Here is a 16592-nt window from a genome sequence, read left to right on the forward strand (position 1 = left end):
GAGGGTGGTGAAACACTGGCACAGGTTGCACAGAGAGGTGGTGGATGCCCCATCCCTGGAAACATTCCAGGTCAGGTTGGACGGGGCTCTGAGCAACCTGATCTAGTTGAAGATGCCCCTGCCCACAGCAGGGGGGTTGGACTAGATGACCTTTAGAGGTCCCTTCCAACCCAAACTATTCTATGATTCTATGTTGAGTCTACTTATTTTAGCAATTCCTGAACTTCTTCAGACTTCCTAAACGACTCAGGATGATAGTTTTTGTAAGATATCAAACATCATAAAAACTATATTTGTCAGAGCTGAAAAATTTAAGACACTTCTAATCTTTTTTATAAATGTTTAAGATGCATTTATGAATACTTTTATAAATCTAAAAGCTAAGATGAAAGCAGAGGAGTTTATCTATAGTCATTTATTTAATAATTATCTTGCGCCTTCTAGATGGTTGTAGCTAGATTTCTTTAATTTGAATCAGAAGAAACGTACAGCAAAAGAAATAAAATAACAGCTGACCATCTGTAAAGAAACCATTGTCTCCAGCAACACCCAAAATATAATGGTTTACTCCTCCTGAGGCTAAAGCTAAGATAAAACAGTTTCTAACTCAAAAGTAATTTAACACCTCTAAACATGCAAGTTCAACAAACCCCTCCTTTTATTCAACCAAAAGTCTTGTTTCATAGATTTAGCCTGACAAAATTCAAGTTCCATTCATCGTAACTTTCAAAACAAAAAGATGCCTTTGGTTGGCTCAGACAACATCACATACAACTTTCGGTCCTTCCCTCTTCTGGTTAAACTTGATTTGGTAAGCTACTGTAAAATTGAAACATTTCTTAGCCTACCAATAATTAATTACACTTATACTCTTTCAACAGGAATTTTTCATTCCATCAGAAATTGCTGTATCATATGCCAATGAAATATACTTTTTTGAGAATGTTTATCAAGAAAATTTGTCTTGATATTTTCTTGGATTGTTTTGCTCTTAAGCCTGGAGTACAGTATCTAATGTTTAAGCACATGCAGTTCCTGTGTGTGTTCACGAGCTCTAAACTCAGCCTGAGATTTCATGTAATTTTTTTTCCCACTCCTTGTTATATTTTCTAGAGACCGTAAAGTTTTCTAATTCATTGCAAGTTGTTTTAATCAAGATCTGTCATTTAGTGGCTGAAGATAAGAGCTCTTAAATTAAATTGTATTTGCTGTTCTCTGAATTATGAAAACAAAATATAATTTGCAAATGCATTTGTTAATACATACTTCGGCACTCAAAATTATTTAATTTATTCCCACTAAACTTCATACAGTTTTTGCCATCTCCTTGAACACGAACAGATTTAGGTCATTTTTTACTGTGAATCTCCCTCTATGTTTTACAGGGTGCCATGAAGCCATACTCCATGGCCCTACTGGGGCTGTGGCAGGAATGTCTCAAATACTCTACAGTCAGATAAAACTAAAGACAAACAAATAATGCATCTTAGCAACCTGAAGTCTTTTATTTGTACCTCAACCACTGGCCTACTCAGTACTTGTGGGCACATCACTAATTTTTATTTTAATAAAAGAGGACAGAAGACTTGGCAGTTTCTTAAAAATATGAAAGAACAGTATGAACCATCTCAAAAAAACCCTAAAATTAGGAAGCGCGGTAGGGTTGGGTAAACAACACTTGTTCAAAAATTCAAGAAGGAATTTTACCCAGAGTGGAAACTAATTCATATGACTAAAAATGAGAACACAGGAATACCCCAAGTATGTGGGGACACTGTTTAAGACAAAAAAGTGGGGAAAGGTTGCCGGCAGAAATCCACAGAGATACTGTTGAGCATTTTCATAAAAGGCTCAAAAGTAAGATGACAAAGTTGCTGGTGATAATAAATTAGCCATGGCTGTAAAGTGAAAAACTGATTCCAAGGAATTGCAAAAGCACTTGTAAAAACTGAATGAACTAGCAAAAGAAAAAAAATATATTTTTACACAGTTAAGCATAAAGATGTGTACGTGAATAAAAATTTCATTGTACAAAGTATACAAATATAATAAGAAGTGTCAAAAAGCTGATTAGAAAAAAAGGGAAGCGACCAACTTATTACTGGAGATTTTTGTTTCAGTTTTTATTCAAAAGGGATGGCTAAACTGAGTAATTAGCAAGCTACAGGCTACTGGAACCAATGCAGGAATGAACTGAAATAATCTCAGCATTTATCTTTCCCCTGAGAATATGGAGGACAGTAGGATCAAAAGAGGTAAACATCTGTGCTTAACTGTGAAAAAATAGATTAGGAGGATCCAGAGAATAATAAATTAGTCAGTCTAACTTCAATTCTCACAAAAATGCTGGAATATCTGTCTTTGGGCAAAGACTACAGACAAACTAAAGCAAACATCCACTTGTCAAGAGAAAACATCAATCCCATCTACTTTCTCCCTGTGACTAGTAACAGGCCTTACTGGTAGGTGGAAGTAGTAGATACACATTCATTGTTTCAGTGCACTTGCCAGTCTTATGCACCATTCTCATAAATAAACAAAGAATTAAGTGGTCCATATGACACTATTGTAACTGCGTGCACAACAAATTTGAAGCTATACTTAGAGCAGTTACCTGCTGTCAAGCTGGAAGGAAATCCAGAGTGGGGTTTCATAAGGCCTGTCCTGGATCCAGTATTATCCAATATTTTCATTAATGACCTGGATGATGGAATAGAGAGTACACTTATTAAATCTGCAGACGATACCAAGCTGAAAGCGTCTGCAAGCACTTTAGTGAATAGGATTTGAATTGAAAGTAACCTTGACAAATTGAAAAAGTGATCAAAAAAAAAAGGAGAAAAAGACGCAATTCAATAAAGAAAAGTACAAAGTATCACACGTAGGAATAATCCGCAGCTGGAAAAGCACAAGAGAAGGAACAACTGACTATGCATCAGATTTACGGAGGGTAATGAGCCACAGACACACTGAGAGTCAAAAACATTGTACTATATATGCAGGATCATTTTATATAGGAAACGTGAACTAATCTTATTTGATACTACTGCAGTTCAGTCTCAACACTTGCCATGGCAAAGCAGCCTGTTTAGATAGAGTGCTGCGTGAATTTTAGGTACATCAGAAATATTTAAGGGAGGAAAGAAATAAAAGACATATTTCTTGCCTTTTTTACTGCTTAAAAAATGAGAACTAGTGTTTGCCTCACAATATGCAGAACTTGAAACCACAGCCTTCTTCGCCACAACAATTTTCTGTCCCAGTTGAATTAAAAGTTACAGAACTGCTATATCTGCAGGTAGGAGAAGTATGGTACACACTAAATTGTAGGTGTTAAACAATAGAAGGAAAGGTTGGCCACAAAGATGACAGTTTTTGATTAAGCATGAACCACAGTGGGGAATTCTGTACTGAAAAAGCTATAAACAAAAGACATGTTTGAATAATGGAAGTTACCTCCCAATTTTGTTGGGAAGGTTTTTTTTTCGTATTCTCCCAAATAGGCATCTGCATCCATAATACGTATTTTTAATGTTATGTGCATTATAATTCACACTACCTCCATACATTGTTAATATTTATGGAGTCTTAGCAACAACAGCCTTCCTTTACTATTATCTTTTGCATAATATAGCTTCAGCAGATATTCTTCAGTGGGGAAAATACAAGATAGGGAACAACCAGCTACATTGGAGATTCAGAGAGGTTAACGAATTTCAAAGAGCTCATGAATAAAAAATGGCATACTATTGCAACATACGTAAGCAGTATTTTTGTAGGAAATATGGAGTAATTATTCCATGCAATATTCACCAGCACTCTTCACAGCCATCACTGTTCCTACTTTCACAAGTGCATGGAATATGTTCATGAAAGATAGGACAGTCATGTCTCCAGTTTTTGGGATCTGACTGGTCAGAAATTATCTTCATTGGCAAAAATAATTAGACTTTTACAACAAAATTAACAAATTTTCAGAAAATGCCTAAAAGGCTGGTTATTTTTCTACATCATCTAAAGAGCTGTTGAAATCTTTAGAACAAACAAAAGCTCCTTGCACCCCTATCATTAGGATTATTAAAATACCCTTTACCCCTCACTACCTAAACTATTTATTTATTGCCATTTCACCCTGCTTGGGCAATGAAGTTAGACAAAGTACACACACACTTGTCGATCAGCAATTTGTGATGTACCGCCTTATTCTGTGGAATGAAAGGAAGCATATAGTTCATTCCATTGGTATAGTTAACATACTATTCTATGATTGTTTTTAACTAAAGGAACAAAAATGGGGGGATTAATAATGCTCTGTGATCCTGAAACAAGCTTGCTCCTTCCATTCATAATGGCACATGCCTCATGTATCTTTGCAGAATCAAATATTCAGATAGGACCGAGTTTATAATTTTTTTAATAGAATTTCATTTCCATTTCAGTTAGGCCTTAATGATTTATGCTCTGTGTAATTACTTTCTAGAGTTTAAAACTGGATATTGTCTTACCTTTGACCACCACTGCTGATCTAAATGCTGTCAAGAGTAGTCTCTTGAAATAGTGCATGAACTCCAACTATTTGTGAGCTATCGTTCATATGGCTTGTATTTCAACTCTACAACGTTATGTGTATTATCATGTGTAGTGAGTAATGGAAGACATGTTCCGATAAGCAGTTATAAGTACTGACACTGGATGAAGATGCTCCTTTAATCCAGTTGATTTTGGAACCATTATGGTCATCATTTCAAATTAATTACACCATCCATGCTTGTATGGGTATGAAGTCTTTCCCTTACTTCTTGCTACCTGTGAAGTTATGGACCTAAGTCAGAATGCCGTAAACAGCTGTTGAGCAAATATTATGTTGTTCTTAAAAACATAAAACAGCAAAACATACATAGTACTAGATAAATAGTACTAGTTACCTTTCAGGCAGGTGTGGTGATTTTAATGGAGCGAGTCTAGGAGTAAAGCACAACTCAGTATAGAAACATCTGAATTCAATTTTGATGGTAATCATATTAATTAGAAAGGAAGTCAAGGAGGTGACTTAAGTTCTAAAAAGCTTCTGTTAATTTCACCTGTAAGAGTAAATCGAAAATCTTACGCCTTTCTGATGCTTCCCAAAAAAGGAAGAGAAAGTAATTCAGAAACAAGAGCTTCTTGTCTAGTAGAAAATGCAGTGAGAGATAGAAATCTTGCCAAAACACTTAAATTGTCATCATTTCTTAATTAGGGAAATATAATTTCATTATTTAAATGATTTTAAACACATTGATTAAAATATTATATATTCAGTATATTTGCATTTTTATAAAAATAAGCATACATCACCTGCTACAGTGAGGCACTGTTGCAAATTCTATTATTCATGCTCATTTAATCAAATAAACTAAAGAAAATTAGTTGTACATTCTATGAAGTACTGCTTTAATCTTTTAAACTTGTTGTCAGGATGAGGTTTGTTGACACCTGCTACTGAATGAGGCATTGTGATTTTAGAACTAATTTTATATATTCTAAGAAAGACAGAAAAGGTCTCCAGAGTCTGCTCAACTACTGAGAAACAGTTTTGTTTCTGCTGTTCTCTTGAGATCCAGACTGAAAAGGCTTAACAGAGAAGATACGGGACAATCGGGTCTTTTTGACACAGTTATTCATACAGGTAGTGGGAAATTTCTCTTCAGCCTTCATACCAGACTTTAGCCACCTGTATTTTTTAATTGCTATTAGTAAATGAGATGCAAATAAGAGTTATGCCAACTTGTCTTGGAAGTAGTTAAATACAGGGAAGTCATCATAAGCCAGCACATATCACAGGAGTAACTCACCATCAGAGTGGAAGAACTTGCTTTCTAAAGCCAAAAATTGATGTTAATGTTTGGTTTTTTTAAGATTTACCATTTTCCATTTGCATTTGATATTCTTCTGGAGTATTTTATTCAAAGTATGTATAACAAAGGACACTGGTTAAAAAAAATGAACCTAAGTGTACAAGTCCTATAAAGGAACTCAGATGTAGGATGAAAGACATTCTTTGCTTCAGTTACTTTCTGAATGATGCTGATTATAGAGGTCTTCCTACATAAAAGATGGACAAAGTGAAATAAAGAGGGGTAAAATGCTGACATTTTCTTGGGCTTCTATCTAAAACCCACTCTTTTTGAAACAACTTAACTTTGGCCTGGTTCTTCTTCCCTAATGTTTTGCCCTCAATCCATTCCAGTCTTTTAAATTTTTTAAAGCCCCTTTTTCCCGAGTTATAGGAGAGTGGAGTACCTGGAACATGATATGTTTCTAATACGGGTGATTAGCACACTCTGATAGCTGACCTTTACTATCAATGCTTTAAACTTCCCTAAATCATCACAGAGCCTACAATGCAAGTTATTCTTCTGTATGTAAATGAACTGAAGTAAATGCACCTCCTGACTTTCTGCCCAGATGTTAACAGGATAAAAAGCATCATCTATTCATGGCAACAGTTATTTTTAGAATAGACAAATAAGACTGCAGTGATTCCAAGTCACGATTAAATTCTCATATTTCCTCTTTTTTTTTTCTTCTTTTAAAAAGATACAATTGATACAACCCACTCACTGCCATTTACCATCATTAATGATTCCAGAAACAGTGAATAACTAAAAATTATCCCCAAGCCAAAAGCAGCTGCCAAGGCTCCAAACCACTGAAAATTATTTCACTAGAACTTTTATGCCTAAACATGGATTTAGAAGTTTGCCTGTAGACAGCCAAGTGTGAGCATCTTGCTGTCTGCCAAACTGTCTATATCAATCAAAATGGATTAGTATCTGATATGCTAGTACACATAGGAACCGGGAACACATTTTAGAGCATCAGACATTTTTTGGCATCTTTACTGCCTATGGCTTGCAATACAGATAGGCTTCACGATGGAACATGTACTTTTCCATGTTGTACACTGAACACTATAAAATCAAGGGCAAACTATGGAAATGTCTTTAAATATAAATTATCCTTTAATTTTGAGGTACAAAATACCACCCTTCAATCTGAAAAGGAGAAGCAATCCACTAAAACTAACCGATCCTCTGTAGACACAGTGTAGAAAATTAGTTACTGTAGTTAAAGTGATGGTCACTAAGAAAATTAACACTATGTAATGATCACCATTTTAAACTTTGTATTGATTTCAGTGGAAGTTGCCAGGTTAAAGCAATTTTTAGAACAAAAAAATAACTTCTTGAGATAACTGAATAAATGTATGAACCCCATTCTCAGAAGCACGGGAAAGTTCTTCAGTTATTATTAGGGCAGTAATATAATACATTGCATGTAGAAGGGGGGTATGACCTTGCCATTAGACTTAATGTTTCTCCTCACCCCCCAGCAAACAATATACCATCTGGAAACTGGCTCTTGGAAATTATAATATTAAAAAAATTACAAGTATTAACAGAAAAAGGGGAATGGAACCGAAATCAGTCTTGGTACCATTTCCTTCCAGCACAATTGTACTTCTCTAAAGCTATTGAACCTGGTATCATCAAACGAAAATGTCACAGACTCTCAAAAGCAAAGGACAGACAATTCTACAGATTATTGGATCATGTCCTATTTATAGACATCTAACCTTTTCAGCCCTGAAGAAAAGCAAACAGAAAAGTGGAGTTGTGTCATAGATCCAAGCCCCAAATTACTGTAATTTTGTACTGTTATTGTATTTTGTTAATCACAGAGACTCAGCAAAACACTAAGTGAGTCACCATTAGTATGAGCAACATTTCATTGTCAGAGTAAATAAAACTACCGTACTTAAATATTCCTAAAAAAAAAAGAAAATGAAAAATCTGAAAAGCTCTTTGCCTTGTATGCACTTTTTATCTTTCTGCCTGTATATCGACAACATAAGTTTTCCCAGTAACTGTTTAAATAACGAGCTACACTTTGGATAATAACTGGGAGGGAAAACAGGTAAATTCTGCAATTCCAAAGTCAATCAATTATAATATTAAATTCATGCCCTAATTTAGATCTTATCTAAAAAAAAAAAAATCACAGACAACAGATGAAGTGCAAAATAAATAATTATAGGTCCAGGAACACAGTCGATCTTAATTGCACATGAGTGAAAATGGGGCCAGGTTGTGCAGCAGAACAAAGAACTCTGGCAGGCAAGAGCTTTTGCAACGTTATCTACGTAACCTAATTGCAACAGGCAGATGAAACTCTGCAAAACCTTTGCATACTTGGGCCTAGCATTGATGGGTCTCAGCATCATTTGAGACAGAAGCAAACTGATTTCAGTTCTGGATTCTTTCCAAGGCTTCGCAAAGCTAAATTATGCTACAGGATCTTTTTTTAATTGCTCTGGCAAAGTATGGAATGAGGTACTCTGTACCTGAGAACAACAATCTCCTCTAAGTGAAAAACTAAAATTTCATAGTTCATCTCCATTATATTCTTAATCTTCAACATAATCTTCATCATAGTTCTTTAAATTAGCATTATATCTGTCCTAAAATAAAAAAAAGTGGGAAGATCTGAAATCTCCCTCCCACCCCCAAACTAAGTGCAGATTGCCACATGTCTGCTATTGCAGATATCTCACCACTATTTCAAACACTGAGAATTGGTTTTGAAATTCAGTCACTCCTACATTCCACGATGTTATTGAAACTATCACCATCTTCAGTGGGCTAGCAGCTATACCCCTTTTATGGTGAATATAGGTGCCCTTAAATGACTGCCCAAGACTAACCCCATATGTTGAATCAAATCACTCTGTAAGGATAGTGCCAACCATCCCTAAACTTTAGGTGGAAAGGGGTTAGCTGTATGAAATTATCAACTCATGGCATAAATTTCTTTCCAATAGACTCACTGTGATGCGACAAGGAAAACATGCATCTGTTCTCAGTTCAGAACTAAATGTGTATATATATTACTTTCTATTCTAGCAATTTAATCTTTGTTTCTTTTAATTCAGTAGTGTCAGCTCTAAATAAAGAGGACATTTATTGGTTTTCTGAAGAGAGATCTTCCCATCTGATACCAGGACAGCATTATGATTTCCAATACTGGCCTGCTTAGCAGGAATGGTAACATATGTAAGATACAATATCATGCGCTGTAGGTGTTATGCCATGGGAAACCTGGCAGGGTTTCTACGCCTGGTTTCTTAAGAAAAACAGCAATATTACAAATGCAAAATATTTTTCAAGAAACTTGTAACCTTCAAGTATTAAGAAAGGAACAATTAGGCTATCAATACAGTCCTAATGTGGTCTGATTTCAAAACTACCTTGGAAATTCCTTGTGTGGATTATTTACATGATTTAACACTGCGCAAAAGGAAAAATGTATTCATTCTGATGTCCACAACATTCTAGGTATCAGGTAATTACAAGAAGCTAAATCACTGTCTAGAGGAATTTGTACTGGCATCATCAATTTGTCAAGAATTTATGCAATCAGTTCATTTCACTGAATCAATCTATATTTGAACTCAGACTGGACTATACAGCTTTTCACATGGTGAAACATGTTTGTACGAGGAATTCCGCTGACATCAGTCAAGCAGCTCACGTGAGAAAATTCTCATCAGTGTAAATAAGTTTTGTGCAATGTAGCCCTTGGCAATTTCATAACCCTTCAAGCTGTTATTACAAACCAACTAAAAAGGCTTTGATTTTGGCAAGAGAGAATCTCGCGACAACAGGGTCATCACATTTTTAAGCATTGTTTAAAAGCCAGTTTATATAAAAAAGTATGATATCAATCCAACTATTAGAAACTGTTTTCATCACTTGTCTGCTTGACCTGAAGCCCATTCGCTTGTAATTTTCCTCACAGTCCAAACTGCTTATTTAACCTGCTTGTTCAGTCATTTAGATCTCTTCACATAAGGATAGCGTTTAATGCTTCTGAAATAAACTACACCACCATATCTAAGTTTATATTGTTGATAAGCATTTTTAAAATCTGTCTGCTAAACTTCTTTCAGAGTTATTGGCAAGATACAGGCAATGGCAGAGGGTGAGTCATCTGACCTTTCTCAGGATGGTATGAGCTGTCCTCATGGGCTGCATTTTTGTCTTGCTTGAGTACAAGGGAGACCGTGGTAGCATATACTGAAATGCGTAACTTTTTGACATGCTAATTAAACCATGGGAATATGGCTACAGCCTGAGAAAAAAGGAAAAAGGAAAAAAAAAAAGTATGGCATGGTCTCAAATGGTCATAAAAGATCCTTCCACAAACATTCATTACAAGATTTCATCTGGAGGTATGGACTTAACTCGTAACAATATTATATCCTGCAAATGCTTACAGAAGTCAGGAATTTAAGAGTTTAAGTCTGATGCTTCATTTATAAGTTTGATGCTGCAATTAAGTAACATTACAAGAAAAAGATAAGTGATGAACTCAACTATATGAAAATAGTTTCAGTTTTTCAGAAAAAATATTCAAAATCAGTTCACATAACTTTACTCTGTTTGTAAGCAATAATTAAAATAATCTTTTTATTGTATTTGTAAGCAGTTCAGATTTGAATACAAGACATAAATTACCATAGAACTTTAAGTAGTATTTAGGTCTGTCTGTGCCTTGAAACCTTAAGTAATTATTAACATAATGTGAGAAACAAGGATATGAGCTTATTTTTTTCTGAATTCCAGCTGACTACCTGTAATCAAGCAATTTCTTTACAGTAGTGGCAAATACCTATATGTCAAGATTAATTTGATGACTCAGGTACTATGCAATTATTTTAAAGGCACTTATGTCTGTTTCTGTAATTGTAAGGGATGTCATAGGGGATAAACATGCTAAAACCCCTTTCTATAAGGCATTATCATTAATTAAAAATATAACCGAATTAGAATATGAATATGTCCTTTAGTTTAATCTAAAAATATACTCAGTAAGAGTGAATGCTTATACATAGATTCCAGCAAGTATAAAACCCACGGTAGGTTTTTTGCAAGCACTGCTGTAATGCTAGGTAAGACTAACTGTCAAAATAAAGATCAGAAAATCAATTAATCCAAAATTTCTACATGAAAGACAACTCACTGGAGTCTTCTCCACTGTTCTCTCTTGAAATAGAATTTACATATTAGATCTATACCACGTAATGACATATCCTGACAATTCTTTGTTAGCTCAAGAATTTTAACTCAGAAATGGAAATGAGAATTCCTTTTACTTCTCTTCATTTGACACAGTTCATCCATATTTTACACAATCTCCTCCGTCAAACCTCTGTTAAAAGCCTCTATAATTTTGACAGAAAGAAACCTGATCAAGATGGCTGTGTAGAAAGAATGGGATATCTATAATTACACTCAACAGCCACGCAGATTCTACTGTGTTTGTCAGACACTTAGGGCAAAGTTGGCATTCATTTTTCGTCTTGAGTTCCTAGCCTTCCCTGGTGCTTACCAAAGAATAAGCATTTCTGCATATGTCATAACGTGGAAGTGCAGATGTTTCCAAAATAATTGGAGCCAAAGTTAGTGTAGTATTGGCACATAATTTATTTTCCTTCCTTCCTTCCCTAATGTTGTGTTTCTCTACATACACTGTAGTTAGAGTGCTGAGGGAAAAATAGTTTACATAATAGTAAAAAGCACAGGCGAGAATCGCTTGCATAATACTAAAAAAAAAAAATCTTTCTCAAAAATGAGGGTAAATAAATAAATGTGTCAAGAATTTATAATCCTCAAAATTTCAGCTTTTGAAAGGTGAAGCAATTAAGTACCACAAAAAAAGTTCTTCAGGAATGAGAACATTTTGTTTCTTTTGCCTACCAATCATTGGTTTAGTTTATAACCAGTTAGCTAACATTCAAGCATTTTTTTGTCTATAAAAGACAGTTGAGAGTACCAAACCAGTTTTTAACTAGGAGAAACTACTCCCTCCGAAATACCAAAAGAATTCTTGTTAACATTATCTAAGTACCACAATAAAAGTTCTTCAGGATTGAGAACATTTTGTTTCTTTTGCCTACCAATCATTGGTTTAGTTTATAACCAGTTAGCTAACATTCAAGCATTTTTTTGTCTATAAAAGACAGTTGAGAGTACCAAACCAGTTTTTAACTAGGAGAAACTACTCCCTCCGAAATACCAAAAGAATTCTTGTTAACATTATCAGCAGAGTAATTTAATTAATGTTAATAAAAGAAAAAGAAAGAAAAAGAAAAAAAAAGAAACGCATTTCTCCCAAGATACGCTCTTCAGAATAACTTTGGGACACAAGAGCAGAAGCAGCCTTGGAAGCTTCCAAAGCATCTGTAGAGATGCTGTTGATGCTATCAACCAACACTTTAAATCTCTCTCTCTCAAAAAAAAGTCTAACTACCTTCTTAAAAGAATACATCAGTTCGATAAAGAAGAGAGAAATACTTAGTTGAAGGTGTGAATGCTTCTGGAAACTGAACAACTGCCATGCAGCTTCGGAAATTTTAAGGAAGCATAAAGTTCATTTAGGCAAAGAAAATATTAGTATTCCATTGATAGTGTTTTCCTTCATTCCAGCAGTTTTGTCTGACAAGGTTTCAGACAGAATATAATATCTCTCAGACCTGTCAACCCTGAAAAGCAACTCCAGTGACAGGAATCATCATACATTGACTTTTCTATTGTATGAGACCCTTATTTTTTCACTTTGACAGAAGTGGTTTTATACCTGGATAATTTTAAACAGAGCTCACTATATAACTTGCTTTTTGTGCTATTTAGAACATAAGATTCAACTTTTTCTTTTGCAAGGTGTACCTCTCAAATAACAATATACGTTTCTTGCTGGGAGAACATAGCCTAAGACAGAGTACCTGCCGACATTAAGACCAAGGTGCCATGATGTTCTGCTCGTGGCCTTTGAGCTGTTCTCCATTGCTTTGTCTCTCTGCTGTCTCTCCAGCTTTCAAATCTCTTTTGCCCCTCATATTTTAAACTTCAGTATTTCTCACACACTGAAGTTAACATCAAGTATAAAATATTAAACATCAGCAGTAAGATTAAAGCTCTTAAGCATAAAGCAAGATGTTACAGGGAGCTACTGTTTCTGTGTGTTCTGAGACCCAGAGGCAAGGGCCAGCTGAAGAAAATAGGTAGACTGAAGAAAACATAATGCTGTGCTTGTTTTGAATATTTCTTCCTCTTCATAAAACCAGTAAGAGTTACAACTTTTCCCAGCTTATCTCTGAAGGAAGACCTTTATCCCTCTGTTCCCCTTGAACAATGCTTCCTCCTTGCAATGGGTGTTCAGGAGTCTAATTCTCCACTCCCAGCGGCGCTGAAACCACAGAGCACAACCAAACAGCCTGCACTCACTGTGCTCATCTCTGCGCTGCTGCCAAAGATCTGGGAAGAGGCAAGTGTATCCTCCTTCCTGCTCTCTAAGAACTAGATGCTGGCTGATATGGCTCCTCCTTTTGAAATGGCCCTCTATATGCAGAGGTCATCTTTTGTGGGGAGACACAATAAACTTGCCCAACAAGCAGCCATGTCTTGGGGAGTAGCAGCCCTCTCCCCTACAGCTGAAACATTTGGGTAGCACAAAAAGTGGGCCAAACTGTAAATCTTTTCTTTTTTTTTTTGACCCAGAACTTTTGAGGAAATCCCTTTCTTCGACTGCTCATGCTTACAGTGACATGTAGCTGCTATAAGCAACCAAATTATTCTGAGCACCAACTTAGTTTCAACAACAAAAAAATTTCACATAAAGATTTGCTCTATTGCAAGATCTACTTAGATTTTTTTTTCTCTTCCAATGGGTACTTTTTTGGAATACTTCACTTTTTTCCCAGGGAGTACTTCCTTTGATTCAGAGGATTATGCACCATACCAAAATTTACAGCTAGAAGAATAGCTGGTTTTACCACACTGAAATCAGACATTTTAAATTCCGTATACTCATATAAAAGTACTCAAGTCTTCATTTTTCTGTTCAATAGCATAGTTAAAGCTAAAAGAAGAACAGCACTTTTTCCTTTACAATGCCTATTTAATGCTGGGTACATCCAGGCTCTGCTGTGTGCCAGAACTAGTGAAGTCATCTTTGTTTATTTGGAGTATGTATATATACACATAAATGTATAAGTTTAAAAAGTCACAGGCACATTCAAAGCAAACTATTAATTGCTGACTGACAGTAGTTTAAAATCATATTTGCAGAACTTAGGACAGAAAAACCTGTTCATTTATTATACCAGTTTGTCTCTCAGCTGCAGCCTGAGTGCAGGACAAGAGGGCTGCACATTACTGTGGCTAACACACAGTATTTAGATTTAGAGCCCTTTAATTTTCTCTCAATATTTGGAGAAAAGGGGAACACAGTGCTATACAACAATGAATACTGAATCTCATTTCAGACTGTCTTTTGTAGCTGTTTGTGTTTAATGAAACAATTCACTTGTTAAAGCTAGTGGTGAACCAACACTATTGCAAATCTATTCCTTTTTTTTGCCCTGTTTGTGAAGAAACCTTAAAACCTAAGGGAATATTGATGAATGAGGTCTTGTATCATCTACCTGCTTTAGCTATGAGTCCCCGTACACTATAAAAATATCGAACTTGTTCCAATTCAACAACACCATTTCTAGAAATTAATATTCTTCTAATATAACGTTCCTGCAACCCCTCTAGTTTTTGAGGATAATTTTTCAGTCCAAATTTCTGGAGTTTTTTAATTTAAGTACTTTAAGAAAATTTCATAGATAATATGAAATTTCACAGATAATATGAAATTATTTCTTTATACTTTAGCCTGGAGAAAAGGAGGCTGAGGGTTTTCAGTCTAAGTTTCTGGAGTTTTTTAATTTAAGTACTTTAAGAAAATTTCATAGATAATATTTTGGATTACCTGTTATAAGATACCATTACCTCTATGCCTTTGAAGAAGAATAAAACATTTAAAGTTATCTCTAAATATGACTAAGATTCTACAGTCCTTCTTTCTGTACCTTTTCTTTTTTTTTTTCTGTTCTGATTTACAGAATTTCTCTCTGAACAAATATATGGATTAAAATTTCTCAAGCATGTGATTGTTTCACCTTTAATACCACCTTTCACAAACACTGTGGCAGATCTATAGTTCTTGTTAGAAGTGTTTCTTATTCTTTTCTATATAAATGGCTAAATTTGCAACTTGAGTGTGCTCTAGGTGCATAAGGCAACCCAAAGCACAGAATCACAGGGTGGCTGAGATAGGAAAGCACCTCTGAAGATCATCTAGTCCAACGTCCTGCTCAAATCTGGGTAAGCTACAGCAGGTTGCTCAGGGCTGTGTCCAGTTGTGTTTTGACTATCTGCAAAGATGGAGACTCCACAAACTCCCTGGGCAAGCCGTTCTAGTGTTTGACCACCCTCACAGTAAAGAAGTTTCTTATGTTTAAACAGAATTTCTGGTATTTCAGTTGTGTCCATTGCACCTTCACTTAGAGGACGTTAGGAGGGTTATGTCCTTAAGCACTTCAAGTCATGTTAATGCCTTTTCTGAGCTTATCATCTCCACTGCCATCAGCCTAAAGCTGTTTAGAATCTAAACGCTACGTAATTAAGCCCCTTAGAGAGGTACTGAGTGTCGTCTGGCTTTGATGAAGTTACTTCAAACTTTACAACACCCAGCTGAGAAAATACAAAAGGAAGGTTTAACTTTTCAATCTTTCACAGTAGCCTAGCATTAAGAGAACTAACTTTCCTAAGAAAGAGAAGACGTGGACTCAGAAAACCACCTTGGCTCAAGGTAGTCCCAGCCCACTATGCCACCACCACCCTATTTTGTGCAAAAGCCCAGTTTTTCCCTCAGCTGGAACTGGATCACAGTGCGACCAAAAATGCAATATGAGACATGAAGGAGGACAGGCAAACCATTTTCAATGCCTTTCCAAGAGCCAGATGCACTGAGCATCACTGTAAATATACCTATCCTTGCTTAGAACCTGGTTTTCTGTGTTTTTCTTTTTTATCTTTTGTACTGCTGGACATTTAATACTATCCTTACTTTGCATACTGGTTGAACTTCTAGCTAGCAGGCCTAGAGCATCAGCAAAATTTACTAACTGAACACCATGCAGAATCCAGGCTGCTTACATCAATCCACATATTTTATCATAATGAAATGAATATCAATGCAAAACATATGAGGGAAAACAACTGACTGGATCTGACAGCAGTGCCTGTGATAAACACTGTTTTCTCAAGTTCACTCAAGTTTTGCTTACTTTAATTTTTTCATGCTTCATGATTTAAGCTGTCAAGATGTTAACTATTCATGTTGGCAGACAGCAACATCTGAAGATATTCCAAAACCAGCTGTGAAGGAGGATGTTGCATGCTTTTCTTTCTCTGTGAATTGAAGGGGTTTTGGAGGCTTGTTTTTACTATTGTTGATCTTGTGTGGTTATTCGATCAATATAAGCTCCTAAATAAAAATGAAATAAAATAAAGCAAGCATGCTCTTCCTTTTATTAATTTTATGAAACAAAACACCCTCAAAACTTTAGCCATCGCTAAAACATAATCTTATGTAAGTCAATCAGATTTATTTTACTTTTCCTCAGAGATGGTTGACATTTTGACAATATGGTGGTTTTATCA

This window comes from Aptenodytes forsteri, unplaced genomic scaffold, assembly GCF_000699145.1.
Source record: "Aptenodytes forsteri isolate BGI_AS27 unplaced genomic scaffold, ASM69914v1 Scaffold292, whole genome shotgun sequence".
Taxonomy (NCBI): domain Eukaryota; kingdom Metazoa; phylum Chordata; class Aves; order Sphenisciformes; family Spheniscidae; genus Aptenodytes; species Aptenodytes forsteri.